Source organism: Panulirus ornatus, chromosome 36 (genome assembly GCF_036320965.1).
Source record: "Panulirus ornatus isolate Po-2019 chromosome 36, ASM3632096v1, whole genome shotgun sequence".
NCBI lineage: Eukaryota > Metazoa > Arthropoda > Malacostraca > Decapoda > Palinuridae > Panulirus > Panulirus ornatus.
Genome location: NC_092259.1, coordinates 4,706,279 through 4,731,629, shown reverse-complemented (window position 1 = coordinate 4,731,629; position 25,351 = coordinate 4,706,279). Strand labels below are relative to the sequence as shown.

At 42.7% G+C, this 25,351-nt stretch overlaps 1 protein-coding gene and 1 long non-coding RNA gene across 3 annotated transcripts in view; one reads left to right on the top strand and one right to left on the bottom strand.

The window, feature by feature from the left end:
• Positions 1-25,351, bottom strand: part of Pgant5 (polypeptide N-acetylgalactosaminyltransferase 5) — an 863,494-nt gene that overhangs the window by 195,825 nt on the left and 642,318 nt on the right. The gene's annotated exons all lie outside the window — the stretch shown is intronic.
• On the top strand, positions 1,826-13,664 carry LOC139760442 (uncharacterized). Of its 2 annotated transcripts, none has more exons than XR_011715340.1 (3): positions 1,826-1,868; positions 2,198-2,428; positions 12,794-13,662. It is a non-coding gene; the product is annotated as an uncharacterized lncRNA (long non-coding RNA). The 2 variants fall into 2 exon arrangements; XR_011715341.1 differs by lacking the exon at positions 1,826-1,868 and adding an exon at positions 1,869-2,007 and having other exon boundaries at positions 12,794-13,664.

The window sequence follows — 25,351 nt, the reverse complement described above, 5'->3', positions numbered from 1 at the left end:
TTATTATTATTATTATCAATCTCAGTAATAGCAGAAGCAGTAGTATAAGTATTTCATTATCATTATTATTATCATTATCATTATCATTATTACTAACGTTGTATCAACGATACAAAAGGAGATTTGACGTCAACAGATTCCTATAATAATGTCATATACCAACATCATCTATAGTGAAGGTACAGAGATGATGTCACACATCCGGGCGCTGTGTGGCATTTACTGAACGTCTTCTGTTAAACAGTGAGTCAAACAGAGAGTAACGTAGAAAACGGTAGAGGAGAAAACAGGGAACAGAAGGAACGAAACTTTATGGTCCCAAACTCGACCTTTTGAAGGTAAAGTCTCCTACTCCTTCCCCCTCCATAATTCGACCTGTGTGCAGGGTCTGGAGTTCTAAGAACACTCCACCTAGGGAGGTAGAATACTCGACCTAGGGAGGTAGAATACTCGACCTAGGGAGGTAGAACACTCGATCTAGGGAGGTAGAACACTCGACCTAGGGAGATAGAACACTCGACCTAGGGAGATAGAACACTCGACCAAGGGAGGTGGAACACTCGACCTAGGGAGGTAGAATACTCGACCTAGGGAGGTAGAACACTCGATCTAGGGAGGTAGAATACTCGACCTAGGGAGGTAGAACACTCGACCTAGGGAGGTAGAATACTCGACCTAGGGAGGTAGAACACTCGATCTAGGGAGGTAGAATACTCGACCTAGGGAGGTAGAACACTCGACCTAGGGAGGTAGAACACTCGATCTAGGGAGGTAGAATACTCGACCTAGGGAGGTAGAACACTCGATCTAGGGAGGTAGAATACTCGACCTAGGGAGGTAGAACACTCGACCTAGGGAGGTAGAATACTCGACCTAGGGAGGTGGTACAGGGCCCTCAGAACCAACCTCGGTGGTGTAGACAAATGTAATTGCTCATGTGAGCGATTACTATCGCAGAGAGAGAGAGAGAGAGAGAGAGAGAGAGAGAGAGAGAGAGAGAGAGAGAGAGAGAATATAGTCGTTGAGAGATGAAGAACACAAAATGTAATCTTCTAGAGGTAAAACAAGGACGAATAATCACCAATGAAAAGTAATCAGAATTACTTTAAAAGGAACTCAACAGAAGGATTCAATAATCCAGAAAGCTGAAATTAAAATAAAAAAAATCGGAATAACGAAATTATGTCACTCACAGATAACCAATTCACAAACCCCTTGACCCATCGACCCAGGATGATAAATAACAACAATTTACATAAAAAAAAAAAAAAATGAATAAAGAAAGAAAAGTGTGAGGATAATGTATATACAATAAATATAATACCAGTGGCGGGGGTTAAAGGCAAGGGTGTAAAGGATGTCCATGGCTCTATAAAAGTGGTCTAAACCCATAAGAGAATTTCTACCCTCACATAACATGGGTATCCTATCCATCCTACAGGTGTATGTAAAGTCCTTCAGTGGTACACTAAGTGTGTGTGTGTGTGTGTAACGTACAACACATCCACATATCCTACATGATTATTGTTACAGTTATCTCCCGTCTTTACCGATAATTGTTCTAGTTATCCATTACATCTATTCGGTTTTCTTTGAGGAATGATACATTCCGTTTTCTAAATTACAATATCCAGATTACATTATAGAGTTTTGAGAGGTCTTATTATTGTATGTTATAATAAGAATTTAGTATATTAGAGTGTAAAAAATTAAGAATAAATATTTTCAATATTATTACAGATTATGGAAGGACAAATATATGTAAGAGGCAAGAGGAAGTAATAGGAAGCATTTGTATACATACTGGAAAAAGTAAACTACCTCTCGCAGAATGGCCATAGGGAAAGGATGTGATACCAAGCCGGCAGGTAAATCTATATGGTAATTTGTACATAAATCTCAGCCATTTCAAATACTTATATAAGTGAGGCCGGTATATTTGCCAAAAAGTTGTTAAGTAAAGTATGATACAGAGACAGAGAGCGATCTATGGATCAAGTATAAATGGTATGTTACGAGAGAGCCATGTTTATTTTTGCTATTATATATATATTCTTATAAATTTTTATCTGTGGTATTTGACCAACGTAACAAAAATCTAAAGTAGGTATATCATTACGGCCGTCAGCAGTCAGATCTTAGCCAGATGGTAAGGGAATATGTGTAACCCATATCTTAATAGAAGCCATTATTTCAGATTTATGTTTTAAAAGGCCTATGGGTTGATTATACACCCATTAATGTAAGGAGTAAAGGCAGGACGTAACATGGGGGCCCTGCTGTCCGGGAGATGAATATGTGAAAACTTACAGTCCAAGGAAATGAAATTATGAAACCATTTATTTCAAGATGGCCGAAGTGATGTTGTGGGTTGGTTACTACTCTACTGTGCTCTCTTGAAATATATGGAGAGGATTTCTCTAAACAAGTAAGTTTTCATACGTGTAAATATAGAGTGTGTTTAACCATGGCAGGTAATTAAGAAGTTTATTGAAACCCAGGATATCCGTTTTCTGTACTAGTGTAATGAAGATAAACTGATCCAGGTGGCAGTCAGTTATGGAATTTCTCTGCTGACACATGTCAAAAGTGACATGCAGAGAGAATTAATTGATCAGTTGGTGTCCTTATCAATTGAAGGAGTCTTAAGATGTTGATAGTGACAAAGTTGCAATGGAGAGAAAACGGCAGAAAAAGAGAAAATGCACACAGAAGCAGAAAGAGAAAATTCAGGCTGATAAAGATGTAAGACTTAGACAATTAGAAATATAGGGAACAGGCACAAGGAGAAGAATTGGAGATAAAGATGACAGGGTAAGTCAGTTACCTGAGCTTATAGAAAAAGAAGCTGAGGACTTCTTTATTCAATTTGAAAAACTTGCAACTATTACAGAATGGGATGAAACTGACTGGGCTATGTTGGTGCGGAGTATATCTAAGGGTTAGGCTAGAGAGGCATATGCTTGTCTAAATTAAATGTAATCAGTAGAAGGCTGTTAAGGAAGCAGTATTAAAAACTGTGGAAGTGGACGCAAAAGCGTACAGGAGAAGGTTTAGGGACGTCAAAAAAAATTAGCTGATGAACTCGTCTGGAGAAGGCTAGAGAATATGGAATGACTTTTCATAGGTGGTGTAAATCTGAAAAAGTTGAGACAATGGTAGAGCAGAGACAACTAATCCTGTTGGAACAGTTCAAAAGTGGCTTACAACCTGAAATATATTATGAAATATGCAAGAGTAGAGTGAAAAATGTAATGGAAGCAGCCAGGATGGCTGCCCAGTTAGAATTAACTAACAAATATTGAAAGAAAGAAATAACAAGGAAACAAAGTATGATAAGACAGAGGAATAAGCAGAATTATGACAAACTTTATAAATATCCACACTATTCAAATGTTCAACAGCCTAGTCAATATTATTTTGTGGAAGGTTCACATAACTATGAGCCACAAAACAATGTAGGAAATAGATTCCAAAGACAAACACAATACAGGAATTCAAGACCTCAGTTTAGTCATAACTCTTATCTTAATAGACAGGAGAGACAACCAATGAAATGTTTGGGATGTGGAGAATTTGGTCATGGTAAATGTCAGTGTCAAAATCCCCAAAGGCTGTAGGATTAAATGTTGCTTGGGAACAGAAACATGATGTTAGTGAGGTAAGAAGTAACGTGTATAATGTGAGTACACCAAAATGTTCAATTTATGAGCCATTTACTCCTGAATGAAAGGTTGGAATTAAAGGTAATCCTGAGAAGAAAATTTTGATATTGAGAGATACTGAAGCAAGTCAGAGTATAATTCTGAAAGATGCATTAGAGTGGACAAAGGAGTCTTACTCTGGGAAAAAAATAAATGTAAGAGGGTTATGGTTAGGCAAGCCTATCCCATTGCATTATATAAATCTTGAGAGTGGATTTGTGACTGGCCGTGTAAAGATTGCGATATGTGAAGAATTTCCTACGCCTGGAGTACACATACTATTGGGGAATGATTTGACAGACAATTTAGTCCCAGAGCCTATTATGAGTAGTGATCCATTTGATGTAGATACTACTGTAAAGGTGAACCACATGACAGATAAATCTGTAGAGGATCAGACCGATATAAATGTACAGTGTAGTGAAATTGTTTATCCAGCTTGTGCTGTGACCAGGTCAATGTTAAAAAGAGAAGTCGATTATGATTTAGGTGAATTATTCAATGAAGAGTTTGTAACTAGAAATAATACAACAGAAATTCGAAATGAAAAGAGCACGGTGGAATAAATTGATGTATTTCCAAATTCTGTGGGAGGCAAGTTGTTAGAAGCAGTGAAAAGTTTTTATCGAGGATGTAAGGCATGTGTACATGTAGGAAGAGAGGAAAGTGATTGGTTCTCAGTGAATGTAGGTTTGCGGCAGGGGTGTGTGGTGTCTCCATGGTTGTTTAATTTGTTTATGGATGGGGTTGTTAGGGAGGTGAATGCAAGAGTTTTGGAAAGAGGGGCAAGTATGAAGTCTGTTGGGGATGAGAGAGCTTGGGAAGTGAGTCAGTTGTTGTTCGCTGATGATACAGCGCTGGTGGCTGATTCATGTGAGAAACTGCAGAAGCTGGTGACTGAGTTTGGTAAAGTGTGTGAAAGAAGAAAGTTAAGAGTAAATGTGAATAAGAGCAAGGTTATTAGGTACAGTAGGGTTGAGGGTCAAGTCAATTGGGAGGTAAGTTTGAATGGAGAAAAACTGGAGGAAGTAAAGTGTTTTTAGATATCTGGGAGTGGATCTGGCAGCGGATGGAACCATGGAAGCGGAACATAGGGTGGGGGAGGGGGCGAAAATTCTGGGAGCCTTGAAGAATGTGTGGAAGTCGAGAACATTATCTCGGAAAGCAAAAATGGGTATGTTTGAAGGAATAGTGGTTCCAACAATGTTGTATGGTTGCGAGGCGTGGGCTATGGATAAAGTTGTACGCAGGAGGATGGATGTGCTGGAAATGAGATGTTTGAGGACAATGTGTGGTGTGAGGTGGTTTGATCGAGTAAGTAACGTAAGGGTAAGAGAGATGTGTGGAAATAAAAAGAGCGTGGTTGAGAGAGCAGAAGAGGGTGTTTTGAAATGGTTTGGGCACATGGAGAGAATGAGTGAGGAAAGATTGACAAAGAGGATATATGTGTCGGAGGTGGAGGGAATGAGAAGTGGGAGACCAAATTGGAGGTGGAAAGATGGAGTGAAAAAGATTTTGTGTGATCGGGGCCTGAACATGCAGGAGGGTGAAAGGAGGGCAAGGAATAGAGTGAATTGGATCGATGTGGTATACCGGGGTTGACGTGCTGTCAGTGGGTTGAATCAGGGCATGTGAAGCGTCTGGGGTATACCATGGAAAGCTGTGTAGGTACGTATATTTGTGTGTGTGGACGTATGTATATACATGTGTACGGGGGTGGGTTGGGCCATGTCTTTCGTCTGTTTCCTTGCGCTACCTCGCAAATGCGGGAGACAGCAACAAAGCAAAAAAAAAAAAAAAAAATTTCCAAATTCTGTTGCGGACAATGAAGAGCTTACAAAGTTACAGAAAGGTGATGAGAGTTTGAAAGAATGTTGGAGTGAAGCTGCTAGAAGTGGGAATGAGAATGATGTGTCAGTTGGATTTTATATAGAAAATGGTGTGTTAATGATAAAAATGGAGGCCTGCTCGTGTTCCAGCATCTAATCACTGGGAGGTCAGAGAGCATATTGTTGTTCCAAAGAATTATAGGGAACATTTTATTTCTCTATCACATAGTTCTTGTTTGTCTGGACACTTGGGAGTTAGGAAGACAAAAGATGGATAATTAACTTATTTTCATTGGCCAAATATGAAGAAAGATGTATCCCAGTACTGTAAGACTTGTGAATTTTATCAGACTGTACAGCCAACACCATTGCAGCCAATTCCTGCTTTTTATCAACCTTTTAGCAAGATTTCCAGAAGCATTACCATTACGTAGCATACATTCTGAAAATACTGTAAGAGAGATAATGAAATATTTCTCCTAGGTGGGTATGCCTGAAATCATACTGTCAGACCAGGGAAGTAATTTCACTGCAGGAATGTTCAAGAAAATATTAAAGGGGTGTGCAAAGTGAGAGGGTTAGGGAGAATGATTTGGTAAACGGAGAAGAGGCAGTAAAAGCTTTGCGGAAGGTGAAAGCCAGCAAGGCAGCGGGTTTGGATGGTATTGCAGTGGAATTTATTAAAAAAAAAAGGGGGTGACTGTATTGTTGACTGGCTGATGAGGTTATTTAATGTATGTATGACTCATGGTGAGGTGCCTGAGGATTGGCAGAATGCTTGCAGAGTGCCATTGTACAAAGGCAAAGGGGATAAATGTGAGAGCTCAAATTACAGAGGTACAAGTTTGTTGAGTTTTCCTGGGAAATTATATGGGAGGGTATTAATTGAGAGGGTGAAGGCATGTACAAAGCATCAGATTGGGGAAGAGCAGTGTGGTTTCGGAAGTGGTAGAGGATGTGTGGATCAGGTGTTTCCTTTCAAAAATGTATGTGAGAAATACTTAGAAAAGCAAATGATTTGTATGTAGCATTTATGGATCTGGAGAAGGCATATGATTGAGTTGATAGAGATGCTCTGTGGAAGGTATTAAGAATATATGGTGTGGGAGGCATGTTGTTAGAAGCAGTGAAAAGTTTTATCGAGGATGTAAGGCATGTGTACGTGTAGAAAGAGAGGAAAGTGATTGGTTCTCAGTAAATGTTGGTTTGCAGAAGGGGTGTGTGATGTCTCCATGGTTGTTTAATTTTTTTATGGATGGGGTTGTTAGGGAGGTGAATGCAAGAGTTTTGGAAAGAGGGGCAAGTATGCAGTCTGTTGTGGATGAGAGTGCTTGGGAAGTGAGTCAGTTGTTGTTCTCTGATGATACAGCGCTGGTGGCTGGTTCGTGTGAGAAACTGCAGAAGTTGGTGGCTGGGTTTGGTAAAGTGTGTGAAAGAAGAAAGCTGAGAGTAAATGTGAATAAGAGCAAGGTTATTAGGTACAGTAGGGTTGAGGGAAAAGTTAATTGGGAGGTAAGTTTGATGGAGAACAACTGGAGGAAGTGAAGTGTTTTAAATATCTAGGAGTGGATTTGGTAGTGGATGGAACCATGGAAGCGGAAGTGAATCATAGGGTGGAGGAGGGGGCGAAAGTTCTGGGAGCCTTGAAGAATGTGTGGAAGTCAAGAACATTATCTCGGAAAGCAAAGATGGGTATGTTTGAAGGAGTAGTGGTTCCAACAATGTTATATGGTTGCGAGGCATGGGCTATAGATAGGGTTGTGTGGAGAAGGGTGGATGTGCTGGAAATGAGATGTTTGAGGACAATATGTGGTGTGAGGTGGTTTGATCGAGTAAATAATAATAGGGTTAGAGAGATGTGTGGTAATAAAAAGAGTGTGGTTGAGAGAGCAGAAGAGGGTATTTTGAAATGGTTTGGCCACATGGAGAGAATGAGTGAGGAAAGATTGACCAAGAGGATATATGTGTCAGAGGTGGAGGGAACGAGAAGTGGGAGACCAAATTGGAGGTGGAAAGATGGAGTGAAAAAGATTCTGAGTGATCGGGACCTGAACATGCAGGAGAGTGAAAGGCGTGCAAGGAACAAAGTGAATTGGAACGATGTGCTATACCAGGGTCGACGTGCTGTCAATGGATTGAACCAGGGCATGTGAAGTGTCTGGGGTAAACCATGGAAAGTTCTATGGGGCCTGGATATGGAAAGGGAGCTGTGGTTTCGGTGCATTATGCATGACAGCTAGAGACAGGGTGAACGAATGTGGCCTTTGTTGTCTTTTCCTAGTGCTACCTCGTGCACATGCGGTGTGTGTGTGTGTGTGTGTGTGTGTGTGTGTGTGTGTGTTTTATTTCATGTGTGGCGGGGTGGTGATGGGAATGAATAAAGGTAGACAGTATGAATTATGTACATGTGTATATATGTATATGTCTGTGTGTGTATATATATGTATACGTTGGGATGTATAGGTATATTTTGAGTGTGTGGACATTAGCGAGGTAGCGCAAGGAAACAGACGAAAGAATGGCCCAACCCACCCATGTACACATGTATATACATACACGTCCACACACGCAAATGTACATACCTATACATCTCAACGTATACATATATATACACACACAGACATATACATATATACACATGTACAGAATTCATAGTCTGCCTTTATTCATTGCCATCGCCACCTCGCCATACATGAAATAACAACCCCCTCCCCCCTCATGTGTGCGAGGTAGCGCTAAGAAAAGACAACAAATGCCATATTCGTTCACACTCAGTCTCTAGCTGTCATGTAATAATGCACCGAAAATACAGCTCCCTTTCCACATCCAGGCCCCACACAACTTTCCATGGTTTACCCGATGCTTCACATGCCCTGGTTTAATCCATTGACAGCACGTCAACCCCTGTATACCACATCGTTCCAATTCACTCTATTCCTTGCACGCCTTTCACCCTCCTACATGTTCAGGCCCCGATCACTCAAAATCTTTTTCACTCCATCTTTCCACCTCCAATTTGGTCTCCCGCTTCTCCTCGTTCTCTCCACCTCTGACACATATATCCTCTTGGTCAATCTTTCCTCACTCATTCTCTCCATGTGACCAAACCATTTCAAAACACCCTCTTCTGCTCTCTCAACCACACTCTTTTTATTACCACACATCTCTTTTACCCTTACATTGCTTACTCGATCAAACCACCTCACACCACATATTGTCCTCAAACATCTCATTTCCAGCACATCCACCCTACTGCGCACAACTCTATCCATAGCCCATGCCTCGCAACCATACAACATTGGTGGAACCACTATTCCTTCAAACATACCCATTTTTGCTTTCCGAGATAATGTTCTCGACTTCCACACATTCTTCAAGGCTCCCAGAATTTTCGCCCCCTCCCCCACCCTATGATTCACTTCCGCTTCCATGGTTCCATCTGCTGCCAAATCCACTCCCAGATATCTAAAACACTTCACTTCCTCCAGTTTTTCTCCATTCAAACTTACCTTCCAATTGACTTGACCCTCAACCCTACTGTACCTAATAACCTTGCTCTTATTCACATTTACTCTCAACTTTCTTCTTTCACACACTTTACCAAACTCAGTCACCAGCTTCTGCAGTTTCTCACATGAATCAGCCACCAGTGCTGTATCATCAGCGAACAACAACTGACTCGCTTCCCAAGCTCTCTCATCCACAACAGACTGCATACTTGCACCTCTTTCCAAAACTCTTGCATTCACCTCCCTAACAACCCCATCCATAAACAAATTAAACAACCATGGAGACATCACACACCCCTGCCGCAAACCAACATTCACTGAGAACCAATCACTTTCCTCTCTTCCTACACGTACACATGCCTTACATCCTCGATAAAAACTTTTCACTGCTTCTAACAACTTGCCTCCCACACCATATACTCTTAATACCTTCCACAGAGCATCTCTATCAACTCTATCATATGCCTTCTTCAGATCCATAAATGCTACATACAAATCCAATTTGCTTTTCTAAGTATTTCTCACATACATTTTTGAAAGGAAACACCTGATCCACACATCCTCTACCACTTCTGAAACCACACTGCTCTTCCCCAATCTGATGCTCTGTACATGCCTTTACTCTCTCAATCAATTTATTATATTATTATTATACTTTGTCGCTGTCTCCCGCGTTTGCGAGGTAGCGCAAGGAAACAGACGAAAGAAATGGCCCAACCCCCCCCCCCATACACATGTATATACATACGTCCACACACGCAAATATACATACCTACACAGCCTTCCACGGTTTACCCCAGACGCTTCACATGCCCTGCTTCAATCCACTGACAGCACGTCAACCCCGGTATACCACATCGCTCCAACTCACTCTATTCCTTGCCCTCCTTTCACCCTCCTGCATGTTTAGGCCCCGATCACACAAAATCTTTTTCACTCCATCTTTCCACCTCCAATTTGGTCTCCCTCTTCTCCTCGTTCCCTCCACCTCCGACACATATATCCTCTTGGTCAATCTTTCCTCACTCATCCTCTCCATGTGCCCAAACCACTTCAAAACACCCTCTTCTGCTCTCTCAACCACGCTCTTTTTATTTCCACACATCTCTCTTACCCTTACGTTACTCACTCGATCAAACCACCTCACACCACACATTGTCCTCAAACATCTCATTTCCAGCACATCCATCCTCCTGCGCACAACTCTATCCATAGCCCACGCCTCGCAACCATACAACATTGTTGGAACCACTATTCCTTCAAACATACCCATTTTTGCTTTCCGAGATAATGTTCTCGACTTCCACACATTCTTCAAGGCCCCCAGGATTTTCGCCCCCTCCCCCACCCTATGATCCACTTCCGCTTCCATGGTTCCATCCGCTGCCAGATCCACTCCCAGATATCTAAAACACTTCACTTCCTCCAGTTTTTCTCCATTCAAACTCACCTCCCAATTGACTTGACCCTCAACCCTCCTGTACCTAATAACCTTGCTCTTATTCACATTTACTCTTAACTTTCTTCTTCCACACACTTTTCCAAACTCAGTCACCAGCTTCTGCAGTTTCTCACATGAATCAGCCACTAGCGCTGTATCATCAGCGAACAACAACTGACTCACTTCCCAAGCTCTCTCATCCCCAACAGACTTCATACTTGCCCCTCTTTCCAAAACTCTTGCATTTACCTCCCTAACAACCCCATCCATAAACAAATTAAACAACCATGGAGACATCACACACCCCTGCCGCAAACCTACATTCACTGAGAACCAATCACTTTCCTCTCTTCCTACACGTACACATGCCTTACATCCTCGATAAAAACTTTTCACTGCTTCTAACAACTTTCCTCCCACACCATATATTCTTAATACCTTCCACAGAGCATCTCTATCAACTCTATCATATGCCTTCTCCAGATCCATAAATGCTACATACAAATCCATTTGCTTTTCTAAGTATTTCTCACATACATTCTTCAAAGCAAACACCTGATCCACACATCCTCTACCACTTCTGAAACCACACTGCTCTTCCCCAATCTGATGCTCTGTACATGCCTTCACCCTCTCAATCAATACCCTCCCATATAATTTACCAGGAATACTCAACAAACTTATACCTCTGTAATTTGAGCACTCACTCTTATCCCCTTTGCCTTTGTACAATGGCACTATGCACGCATTCCGCCAATCCTCAGGCACCTCACCATGAGTCATACATACATTAAATAACCTTACCAACCAGTCAACAATACAGTCACCCCCTTTTTTAATAAATTCCACTGCAATACCATCCAAACCTACTGCCTTGCCGGCTTTCAATCAATACCCTCCCATATAATTTCCCAAGAAAATTCAACAAACTTATACCTCTGTAATTTGAGCACTCACCTTTGTCCCCTTTGCCTTTGTACAATGGCACTGTGCAAGCATTCCGCCAATCCTCAGGCACCTCACCATGAATCATACATACATTAAATAACCTTATCAACCAGTCAACAATACAGTCACCCCTTTTTTAATAAATTCAACTGCAATACCATTGAGAATGTATTGTGCAGAATTGTCAGTTTACTGGGATGACAGTCTGCCTTTAGCATTGTTTGCCATTAGAGATTTAGGACATGAATCTACAGATTTTAGTCCATTTGAGTTAGTGTATGGACATGAAATAAGAGGTCTATTGAGTATGTTGAAAGAGAAATGGTTAGGGAAGAGTGATTCCCCTGGATTATTGAAGTATGTATCAGATTTTAAAAACATTCTGTAGAGCTAGAGAGATTGCTGCAGAAAATTAGAAAGGGTGTGAAGAAAATATGAAGGTATGGTATGACAAAAATCAAGAAGCAGAGAGTTCAAACCAGGTGATCGAGTGTTGGTGTTATTACCTCAGACAGGAAATCCTCTGAGAGCAAGGTTTTATGGTCCCTGGGTTATTGAGAAGAGAGTGGATGATTTGAAGTACATTGTGAATGGTAATGGTAAATGGTAAATTTGTAACTAAGTTAGACTTATTGAAAGGATATTGGGAAGTACCTTTGACTGAAGGAGCAAAAGAAATTTCTGCATTTGTAACTATGGATGGTTTGTATCAGGATAAAGCATTGCCCTTTGGTATGAAAAACAATGGTAGTACTTTCCACTTTGGTATGAAAAACAATGGTAGTACTTTCCAAAGATTAGTAAATCAAGTATTGTGAGATGTTAAAAATTGTTCTGGATATATAGATGATATAGTATTGTATTCAAAAACTTGGGAAGAATATTTGTATTTAGTGAGGGAAGTGTTTAATAGGTTGGACAAAGCAAATTTAACGGTAAACCTTGTAAAGAGTGAATTAGCTAGAGCAAGTGTAGAATATCTAGGTTATGTTGTTGGTCAGGGATGTGTCACACCAATCACTGCTAAGGTGTAAAGTATTGTAAAATTTCAAGTACCTAGAAATATGAAAGAATTATTGAGATTTATGGGTATGGCTGGATATTATTGTATGTTTAGTAAGATTTTTTTCAATCACTGCTTTACCATTAACAAACTTATTGTCAAAGTCAAATTTGTATGGAGTGATCAATGTGATGAAGCCTTTAAGAAATTGAAACAGATACTTGTATGTACACCCATACTTTCTACTCCAAATTATGATGGACCATTTAAACTGTATATAGATGAGAGTGATTTTGGGATTGGTGGAGTCTTAATGCAGAAGAAAGATGATACTGATTTTACAATTTGTTATTTTTCAGAGAAGTTTCTGTCCTATCAGAAAAACTACAGTACTACTGAAACGGAAACATTGGCCTTGATTTCAAGTATGAATCATTGTGATGTCTATTCGAGAGGCATAGGTAGGCTGATCCAATTGTTTATGGAGCACAATGCCCTTGTATTTTTGCATAAGATGAAAAATGTAAACCAATGTTTAACAAGGTGGAGTCTTTTGTTACAAGATTATAATTTGATTATTTAACATATAAGAGGAAAGGATAATGTTATAGCGGATGTATTGTCTCATATACCAGCTAATTGACTGATGCCTCTTATGGGAGGGGGATGTTACAGTTATCTCCCTCCTTTAATAAATGTTTTAGTTATCCATTATATCTTATTTAGTTTTCTTTGAGGAATAATATGTTCAGTTTTCTAAATTACATCATACAGAATACATTATGTTGTTTTGAGGATTTTTATTACTGTATGTTATAATATATTTTGTTTATAAGAGTGTAAACAAATTAAGAGTAAATATTTTCAATATTACAAATTATGGAAGGACAAAACATAAGTAAGAAACAAGAGAAAGTGATATGAAGCATTTGTATAGAAACTTGGAAAAGGTCATGGTCAAATCTGTCTCACATAATGGTCATAGAGAAAAGATGATACAAAGATGTTGGATAAATTTATAATGTAATCTGTACACATCTCAGTCATTTCAAATACTTATGTTATATAAATGAGGCTAGTATATTTGCTAAAGAGTTGTTAAGTAAAGTAAGACAGAGAGAGAGAGATCAATATGTTATGTATAAATTGTATTATGTATGTTACGAGAGAGCCATGTTTATTCTTGCTATCATAAATATATTCTTATAAATTTTTATCTGTGTTTGGTATTTGACCATTGTAACAATCAAAAGTAGGTATATAATTATGGCAATCTGCTGTCAGGAGATGTTAGCTAGATGGTAAGAGAACTGTGTCTAGCTCATATCTCTCTGTTAACAGAAGTCATTATTTCAGATTTATCTGTTTTAATGGGCCTATGAGCTGATTATACACCCTTTAATGTAAGGGGTGGAGGCAGTACGTAACAGTATGTGAAGTCCTCAGGATATACTAAGTGCGTGTGTATGTGTGTATATGTAGCGTACAACACACACACACAGCTAGAGACTGAGTGTGAACAAATGTGGCCTTGTCGTCTATTTCTAATGCTACTTTCCATGGTTTACCCCAGACACTTCTCACACCCTGGTTCAATCAACTGACAGCATGTCGACACCGGTACACCACATTGTTCCAATTCACTCTATTCCTTGCACGCCTTTCACCCTCCTGCATGTTCAGGCCCCGATCACTCAAAATCTTTTTCACTCCATCTTTCCACCTCCAATTTGGTCTCCCACTTCACCTCATTCCCTCCACCTCTGACACATATATCCTTTTGGTCAATCTTTCCTCACTCATTCTCTCCATGTGCCCAAACCATTTCAAAACACCCTCTTCTGCTCTCTCAACCATGCTCTTTTTATTTCCACACATCTCTCTTACCCTTACATTACATTACCTACTTATATATATATATATATATATATTTATTTTTATTTCTTATTATACTTTGTCGCTGTCTCCCGCGTTTGCGAGGTAGTGCAAGGAAACAGACGAAAGAAATGGCCCAACCCCCCCCATACACATGTATATACATACGTCCACACACGCAAATATACATACCTACACAGCTTTCCATGGTTTACCCCAGACGCTTCACATGCCCTGCTTCAATCCACTGACAGCACGTCAACCCCGGTATACCACATCGCTCCAATTCACTCTATTCCTTGCCCTCCTTTCACCCTCCTGCATGTTCAGGCCCCGATCACACAAAATCTTTTTCACTCCATCTTTCCACCTCCAATTTGGTCTCCCTCTTCTCCTTGTTCCCTCCACCTCCGACACATATATCCTCTTGGTCAATCTTTCCTCACTCATCCTCTCCATGTGCCCAAACCACTTCAAAACACCCTCTTCTGCTCTCTCAACCACGCTCTTTTTATTTCCACACATCTCTCTTACCCTTACGTTACTCACTCGATCAAACCACCTCACACCACACATTGTCCTCAAACATCTCATTTCCAGCACATCCATCCTCCTGCGCACAACTCTATCCATAGCCCATGCCTCGCAACCATACAACATTGTTGGAACCACTATTCCTTCAAACATACCCATTTTTGCTTTCCGAGATAATGTTTTCGACTTCCACACATTCTTCAAGGCCCCCAGGATTTTCGCCCCCTCCCCCACCCTATGATCCACTTCCGCTTCCATGGTTCCATCCGCTGCCAGATCCACTCCCAGATATCTAAAACACTTCACTTCCTCCAGTTTTTCTCCATTCAAACTCACCTCCCAATTGACTTGACCCTCAACCCTACTGTACCTAATAACCTTGCTCTTATTCACATTTACTCTTAACTTTCTTCTTCCACACACTTTTCCAAACTCAGTCACCAGCTTCTGCAGTTTCTCACATGAATCAGCCACCAGCGCTGTATCATCAGCGAACAACAACTGACTCACTTCCCAAGCTCTCTCATCCCCAACAGACTTCATACTTGCCCCTCTTTCCAAAACTCTTGCATTTACCTCCCTAACAACCCCATCCATAAACAAATTAAACAACCATGGAGACATCAAACACCCCTGCCGCAAACCTACATATATATATATATATATATATATATATATATATATATATATATATATATATATATATATATCCTCACCTGGCCCCCTTCTCTGTTCCCTCTTTTGGAAAATTTAAAAAAAAAGCGAGAGGGGAGGATTTCCAGCCCCCGCTCCCTCCCCTTTTAGTCGCCTTCTACGACACGCAGGGAATACGTGGGAAGTATTTTTTCTCCCCTATCCCCAGGGATAAAATATATATATATTTTTTTTTTTTTTTTTTCTTTTTATACTTTGTCGCTGTCTCCCGCGTTTGCGAGGTAGCGCAAGGAAACAGACGAAAGAAATGGCCCAACCCCCCCCCATACACATGTACATACACACGTCCACACACGCAAATATACATACCTACACAGCTTTCCATGGTTTACCCCAGACGCTTCACATGCCTTGATTCAATCCACTGACAGCACGTCAAACCCTGTATACCACATCGCTCCAATTCACTCTATTCCTTGCCCTCCTTTCACCCTCCTGCATGTTCAGGCCCTGATCACACAAAATCTTTTTCACTCCATCTTTCCACCTCCAATTTGGTCTCCCTCTTCTCCTCGTTCCCTCCACCTCCGACACATATATCCTCTTGGTCAATCTTTCCTCACTCATTCTCTCCATGTGCCCAAACCATTTCAAAACACCCTCTTCTGCTCTCTCAACCACGCTCTTTTTATTTCCACACATCTCTCTTACCCTTACGTTACTTACTCGATCAAACCACCTCACACCACACATTGTCCTCAAACATCTCATTTCCAGCACATCCATCCTCCTGCGCACAACTCTATCCATAGCCCACGCCTCGCAACCATACAACATTGTTGGAACCACTATTCCTTCAAACATACCCATTTTTGCTTTCCGAGATAATGTTCTCGACTTCCACACATTTTTCAAGGCTCCCAAAAATATATATATATATATATATATTTTTTTTTTTTTTTTTTATACTTTGTCGCTGTCTCCCGCGTTTGCGAGGTAGCGCAAGGAAACAGACGAAAGAAATGGCCCAACCCCCCCCCCCATACACATGTACATACACACGTCCACACACGCAAATATACATACCTACACAGCTTTCCATGGTTTACCCCAGACGCTTCACATGCCTTGATTCAATCCACTGACAGCACGTCAAACCCTGTATACCACATCGCTCCAATTCACTCTATTCCTTGCCCTCCTTTCACCCTCCTGCATGTTCAGGCCCCGATCACACAAAATCTTTTTCACTCCATCTTTCCACCTCCAATTTGGTCTCCCTCTTCTCCTCGTTCCCTCCACCTCCGACACATATATCCTCTTGGTCAATCTTTCCTCACTCATTCTCTCCATGTGCCCAAACCATTTCAAAACACCCTCTTCTGCTCTCTCAACCACGCTCTTTTTATTTCCACACATCTCTCTTACCCTTACGTTACTTACTCGATCAAACCACCTCACACCACACATTGTCCTCAAACATCTCATTTCCAGCACATCCATCCTCCTGCGCACAACTCTATCCATAGCCCACGCCTCGCAACCATACAACATTGTTGGAACCACTATTCCTTCAAACATACCCATTTTTGCTTTCCGAGATAATGTTCTCGACTTCCACACATTTTTCAAGGCTCCCAAAATTTTCGCCCCCTCCCCCACCCTATGATCCACTTCCGCTTCCATGGTTCCATCCGCTGACAGATCCACTCCCAGATATCTAAAACACTTCACTTCCTCCAGTTTTTCTCCATTCAAACTCACCTCCCAATTGACTTGACCCTCAACCCTACTGTACCTAATAACCTTGCTCTTATTCACATTTACTCTTAACTTTCTTCTTCCACACACTTTACCAAACTCAGTCACCAGCTTCTGCAGTTTCTCACATGAATCAGCCACCAGCGCTGTATCATCAGCGAACAACAACTGACTCACTTCCCAAGCTCTCTCATCCCCAACAGACTTCATACTTGCCCCTCTTTCCAGGACTCTTGCATTTACCTCCCTAACAACCCCATCCATAAACAATATATATATATATATATATATATATATATATATATATATATATATATATCTTCTTCATCCCACCACTCACTACCCTTTCTAATCAACCCACCTCCCACTCTTCTCATGCCACAAGCATCTTTTGCGCAATCCATCACTGATTCCCTAAAGAGAGAGGCATTTGGACGATTTTTGCAGGGAAAAAATGCAATTGAGTGGGAGATGTATAAAAGAAAGAGACAGGTCAAGATAAAGGTGCAAGAGGTGAAAAAAAGGGCAAATGAGAGTTGGGGTGAGAGAGTATCATTAAATTTTAGGGAGAATAAAAAGATGTTCTGGAAGGAGGTAAATAAAGTGCGTAAGACAAGGGAGCAAATGGGAACTTCAGTGAAGGGCGCAAATGGGGAGGTGAAAACAAGTAGTGGTGATGTGAGAAGGAGATGGAGTGAGTATTTTGAAGGTTTGTTGAATGTGTTTGATGATAGAGTGGCAGATATAGGGTGTTTTGGTCGAGGTGGTGTGCAAAGTGCGAGGGTTAGGGAAAATGATTTGGTAAAAAGAGAAGAGGTAGTGAAAGCTTTGCGGAAGATGAAAGCCGGCAAGGCAACAGGTTTGGATGGTATTGCAGTGGAATTTATAAAAAAAGGGGGTGACTGTATTGTTGACTGGTTGGTAAGGTTATTTAATGTATGTATGACTCATGGTGAGGTGCCTGAGGATTGGCGGAATGCGTGCATAGTGCCATTGTACAAAGGCAAAGGGGATAAGAGTGAGTGCTCAAATTACAGAGGTATAAGTTTGTTGAGTATTCCTGGTAAATTATATGGGAGGGTATTGATTGAGAGAGTGAAGGCATGTACAGAGCATCAGATTGGGGAAGAGCAGTGTGGTTTCAGAAGTGGTAGAGGATGTGTGGATCAGGTGTTTGCTTTGAAGAATGTAAGTGAGAAATACTTAGAAAAGCAAATGGATTTGTATGTAGCATTTACGGATCTGGAGAAGGCATATGATAGAGTTGATAGAGATGCTCTGTGGAAGGTATTAAGAATATATGGTGTGGGAGGAAAGTTGTTAGAAGCAGTGAAAAGTTTTTATCGAGGATGTAAGGCATGTGTACGTGTAGGAAGAGAGGAAAGTGATTGGTTCTCAGTGAATGTAGGTTTGCGGCAGGGGTGTGTGATGTCTCCATGGTTGTTTAATTTGTTTATGGATGGGGTTGTTAGGGAGGTAAATGCAAGAGTTTTGGAAAGAGGGGCAAGTATGAAGTCTGTTGTGGATGAGAGAGCTTGGGAAGTGAGTCAGTTGTTGTTCGCTGATGATACAGCGCTGGTGGCTGATTCATGTGAGAAACTGCAGAAGCTGGTGACTGAGTTTGGTAAAGTGTGTGGAAGAAGAAAGTTAAGAGTAAATGTGAATAAGAGCAAGGTTATGAGGTACAGTAGGGTTGAGGGTCAAGTCAATTGGGAGGTGAGTTTGAATGGAGAAAAACTGGAGGAAGTGAAGTGTTTTAGATATCTGGGAGTGGATCTGGCAGCGGATGGAACCATGGAAGCGGAAGTGGATCATAGGGTGGGGGAGGGGGCGAAAATTCTGGGGGCCTTGAAGAATGTGTGGAAGTCGAGAACATTATCTCAGAAAGCAAAAATGGGTATGTTTGAAGGAATAGTGGTTCCAACAATGTTGTATGGTTGCGAGGCGTGGGCTATGGATAGAGTTGTGCACAGGAGGATGGATGTGCTGGAAATGAGATGTTTGAGGACAATGTGTGGTGTGAGGTGGTTTGATCGAGTGAGTAACGTAAGGGTAAGAGAGATGTGTGGAAATAAAAAGAGCGTGGTTGAGAGAGCAGAAGAGGGTGTTTTGAAGTGGTTTGGGCACATGGAGAGGATGAGTGAGGAAAGATTGACCAAGAGGATATATGTGTCGGAGGTGGAGGGAGCAAGGAGAAGAGAGAGACCAAATTGGAGGTGGAAAGATGGAGTGAAAAAGATTTTGTGTGATCGGGGCCTGAACATGCAGGAGGGTGAAAGGAGGGCAAGGAATAGAGTGAATTGGAGCGATGTGGTATACCGGGGTTGACGTGCTGTCAGTGGATTGAATCAAGGCATGTGAAGCGTCTGGGGTAAACCATGGAAAGCTGTGTAGGTATGTATATTTGCGTGTGTGGACGTATGTATATACATGTGTATGGGGGGGGTTGGGCCATTTCTTTCGTCTGTTTCCTTGCGCTACCTCGCAAACGCAGGAGACAGCGACAAAGTAAAAAAAAAAAAAAAATTTATATATATATATATATATATATATATATATATATATATATATATCCCTTGGGATAGGGGAGAAAGAATACTTCCCACGTATTCCCTGCGCGTCGTAGAAGGCAACTAAAAGGGAAGGGAGTGGGGGTCTGGAAATCCTCCCCTCTCGTTTTTTTTTATTTCTCCAAAAGAAGGAACAGAGAAGGGGGCCAGGTGAGGATATTCCCTCAAAGGCCCAGTCCTCTGTTCTTAGCGCTACCTCGCTAACGTGGGAAGTGGCGAATAGTATGAAAGAAAGATATATATATATATATACACTCATCTTTCTACCCTCAGTGAAGTATCATTAGAAACGAGGCTTTTGGGTTGCTAGGAAAAATGTGATGATACAAGAGGGAAGGATTTCCAGCCTCCCTACTACCCGCCCCTCTTAAGTCACCCCTACGAGACCCTGGGGAGAGATACAAGGTAGGGGGGATGTTATTTCTCCCTTTACTCCCCATCCATCCCCCTCCCTTCTTTTTTTATGACCCAATCCTCTACCCAGAACATATAACACCGTCCCATTTCTGTCACCAGACAGCCGTCAGGGAAATAAAAGAGATAATGGGAGATGACCCCAAATATTTCCTACGCTGTCGGCCCTGAAGGTGGGAAGGGGGGGAGGCTGGGTCTCGTTGTCATGGTGACGCGTCTCACACACACACACACACACACACTCGCGCCACCATCTCCCAAAACAAAGCCAATTAAATCAGACTGGTTCCTGTGGTTGTGTGTCTGTCTGTCTGTCTATCTGTGGTGGAGGGGTGGGGTAGATGGGGGGGGGGTGTTATTGAGTGGAGTGGGTGGATGTGGGGGTGGCTGCGTTATAAAGGGTGGATGTGATACGAGGGAGAGGTGTAGACGGGAGGGAGGTGATGGAGGGTTTTCTTTTTCTCCCTCCACAGCTTCACCTGCTTGCAACCCCTTCCCTTATACCCTTTCCTACACCACACACTACACATCACACCTCCCCTCACAACATACTACAACTCACCCTTCCCTACACCACACCTCCTTACATCCCACACCTCCCCTGACCACAGACTGCATCCCACACCTCCCTGCACCACATACTACACCCCACACCTCCCTACATCACACACTACACCCCACATCCTCTTACACCACACACCCTATACCTCCCTACACTACACACCACACCCTAACACGTCAACCTTCCCTACACCACACCTCCCAACACCACACACCCCACCCCCAACACCTCCCTACACCGCATCTCCCCTCACTACACACTACACCCCACACTATCTGGCTGAGTCAACACCAGACGCGCACAATTTATCCCTCAGCTCCTGTGGCCATACCAACCTCCTCCCTCCCTCCTTATATACGACTTGGGTCTGACATCACCCACTCTCACCAGCCTCCCAGGCCTCCTTAACCTATCATAATTGTACTTTACGAATACCTCCAGCTATATAATCTATCCCTGTACTATCTTAATCATGTGGCTATGATTACATCTCTTACTGAGTGTGACCTATATTAGGATATGTCTGTTGATCACGTTATCTTTTGAATGGGGAGATTTTGTCTATATGTTACCCACAGGGGCTGGGTATAGGCATGGGGCAGTCTGGGGTGGTGGGGAGAGTAAATAAAATTGTCCAAAACAAGATCGACAGAAGTGGTAGACAGGGGGCGACGGGAGAGGAACAGGTGGATGGAAATACCTGTCAGTTATGTGGACAGCTATAGACAGTCTGGCTCATGGGTCTATGCGGTGCTGAATTTATAGATAACAACAATATGATACGACAATCTGAACACGATGGTTCGAATCTTTGAACACGATGATTCGAATCTTTGAACACGATGGTTCGATCCTTTGAAAACGATGGTTCGAATCTTTGAACATACGCGACGGTTCGAACCTTTTGAGCACGCCGGTCCGACACTTTGAACCACTATAGTACGACCACTGGGGTGTGATGCCCTGCCACCCTAACCCACTGTGGGTCATAGGCCCAGCCATCACACCCAAGTGTCGTACTGTCGTGCTCATGGGTCGTACCGCTGTGTTCAAAGGGTCCGCACCATCGTGATCAAGAAGTCGTACAGTCGTACTCAACGGGGGTCGTACCGGTAATCTCAATGGGGTCGTAGAGCCGGGATGTGCTCAAGAGGTCGTACCGCCGTACACAAATGGTTCACATCCAACCATGACCACCATAACACCATCTGTGTTTACGTAAGAAGAAAATAAAATAATTACCAACCAGATTCACTCTCGCCCCGGCTCTCTCCCAGTGATAAGCGACCCACTCTCCCTCAGAACGAAAAGCTCCCTCTCTCCCTCTCTCTCTCTCTCTCTCTCCCCACCACCCACACACAAGAGGCCATCAGGAAAACAATAAAAGTGGGACCCCAACACCCCGTCCCCCTCAATATGATATATGGCATACAAATGAGGAATCATAAATTCATCTATCAAATACAATGATCACTCTACCGCCGTCAAACCCGTCAAGGTTACTAAAAACAAAAGGCTTTCGTTCGAAGCCATATCGCACTCACACACCACCACACAGGATTTACCCCCCCACACACAATCCATTTCTGTGGGGGTTCCCACAGCGTTCAGGACTGATTACAGGACAACTGACTATTGTCCTCATTTCAACGTACAGTATGGACGCTCTATCATGCGCAAATTTGGTCTCTGTAATGTTGGAGAGTTGGATGGCGTCCAGGGCGCTGATGAGAAAAGAGTAACTCTTACTTGTCTGGAGAATGTGATTTTCCAAATGGGTGGAACTGGTAATACCGTGTTTGCTGTGGGTAAAGAGGAACTTCTACGTAAAAGTTTCAAAAGTGTAAAGGAATGGGAAGCTTTTCTTTTTTTTTTATCTACATCTGGTAGAGGTTTTGGTGACGAGATGCTACATCTGGAGGAGGTTTTGGTGACGAGATGCTACATCTGGAGGAGGTTTTGGTGACTAGATGCTACATCTGGAGGTTGTTTTGGTGACGAGATGCTACATCTGGAGGTTTTGGTGACGAGATGCTACATCTGGAGGTTGTTTTGGTGACGAGATGCTACATCTGGAGGTTCTTTTGGTGACGAGATGCTACATCTGGAGGTTTTGGTGACGAGATGCTACATCTGGAGGTTCTTTTGGTGACGAGATGCTACATCTGGAGGAGGTTTTGGTGACGGAGATGCTACATCTGGAGGTTCTTTTGGTGACGAGATGCTACATCTGGAGGTTTTGGTGACGAGATGCTACATCTGGAGGTTTTGGTGACTAGATGCTACATCTGGAGGTTGTTTTGGTGACGAGATGCTACATCTGGAGGTTGTTTTGGTGACGAGATGCTACATCTGGAGGTTGTTTTGGTGACGAGATGCTACATCTGGAGGTTGTTTTGGTGACGAGATGCTACATCTGGAGGTTGTTTTGGTGACGAGATGCTACATCTGGAGGTTGTTTTGGTGACGAGATGCTACATCTGGAGGTTGTTTTGGTGACGAGATGCTACATCTGGAGGTGTTTTGGTGACGAGATGCTACATCTGGAGGTTTTTGGTGACGAGATGCTACATCTGGAGGTTGTTTTGGTGACGAGATGCTACATCTGGAGGTTGTTTTGGTGACGAGATGCTACATCTGGAGGTTGTTTTGGTGACGAGATGCTACATCTGGAGGTTGTTTTGGTGACGAGATGCTACATCTGGAGGTTGTTTTGGTGACGAGATGCTACATCTGGAGGTTGTTTTGGTGACGAGATGCTACATCTGGAGGTTGTTTTGGTGACGAGATGCTACATCTGGAGGAGGTTTTGGTGACGGAGATGCTACATCTGGAGGTTCTTTTGGTGACGAGATGCTACATCTGGATGTTTTGGTGACGAGATGCTACATCTGGAGGTTGTTTTGGTGACGAGATGCTACATCTGGAGGTTGTTTTGGTGACGAGATGCTACATCTGGAGGTTGTTTTGGTGACGGAGATGCTACATCTGGAGGTTGTTTTGGTGACGAGATGCTACATCTGGAGGTTGTTTTGGTGACGAGATGCTACATCTGGAGGTTGTTTTGGTGACGAGATGCTACATCTGGAGGTTTTGGTGACTAGATGCTACATCTGGAGGAGGTTTTGGTGACGAGATGCTACATCTGGAGGTTTTGGTGACGAGATGCTACATCTGGAGGAGGTTTTGGTGACGAGATGCTACATCTGGAGGAGGTTTTGGTGACGACATGCTACATCTGGAGGTTTTGGTGACGAGATGCTACATCTGGAGGTTTTGGTGACTAGATGCTACATCTGGAGGAGGTTTTGGTGACGAGATGCTACATCTGGAGGTTTTGGTGACGAGATGCTACATCTGGAGGTTTTGGTGACTAGATGCTACATCTGGAGGAGGTTTTGGTAACGAGATGCTACATCTGGAGGTTTTGGTGACGAGATGCTACATCTGGAGGAGGTTTTGGTGACGAGATGCTACATCTGGAGGTTTTGGTGACGAGATGCTACATCTGGAGGAGGTTTTGGTGACGAGATGCTACATCTGGAGGTTTTGGTGACGAGATGCTACATCTGGAGGTTTTGGTGACGACATGCTACATCTGGAGGTTTTGGTGACGAGATGCTACATCTGGAGGAGGTTTTGGTGACGAGATGCTACATCTGGAGGAGGTTTTGGTGACGAGATGCTACATCTGGAGGAGGTTTTGGTGACGAGATGCAAAGCGGTTTAGATAGGCATGGTCTAGTGCTCATGCAAAGAATTGAAGACTGAGCATATTGAGGTTGAGGCTGTATTGAGGGTTCTGTATTGCGTTATTCTTTTTTTTGAGTGACTTGAACTTTCGACATGATGTATAACCAGGCAGGTGAGGCCATAAGTGTAGGATGGAGCAGGTGAATTGGTTATAATGGATACTAAAGGACTTCTCCTCCTCCTCCTCCTCTTGTCCAAATCTTGTGCTGGTGATTGCCCCGGTGGTCGGTTAGGTAATTTATTGCGTTCCTTTTGATGGCACAGAGAGTGACGGGAGGAGAGTAAGGTGTTGATGGCACAGAGAGTGACGGGTGGAGGGTAAGGTGTTGATGGCACAGAGAGTGACGGGAGGAGGGTAAGGTGTTGATGGCACAGAGAGTGACGGGAGGAGAGTAAGGGGTTGATGGCACAGAGAGTGACGGGAGGAGAGTAAGGTGTTGATGGCACAGAGAGTGACGGGAGGAGAGTAAGGTGTTGATGGCACAGAGAGTGACGGGAGGAGGGTAAGGTGTTGATGGCACAGAGAGTGACGGGAGGAGGGTAAGGTGTTGATGGCACAGAGAGTGACGGGAGGAGAGTAAGGGGTTGATGGCACAGAGAGTGACGGGAGGAGGGTAAGGTGTTGATGGCACAGAGAGTGACGGGAGGAGAGTAAGGTGTTGATGGCACAGAGAGTGACGGGAGGAGGGTAAGGTGTTGATGGCACAGAGAGTGACGGGAGGAGGGTAAGGTGTTGATGGCACAGAGAGTGACGGGAGGAGGGTAAGGTGTTGATGGCACAGAGAGTGACGGGA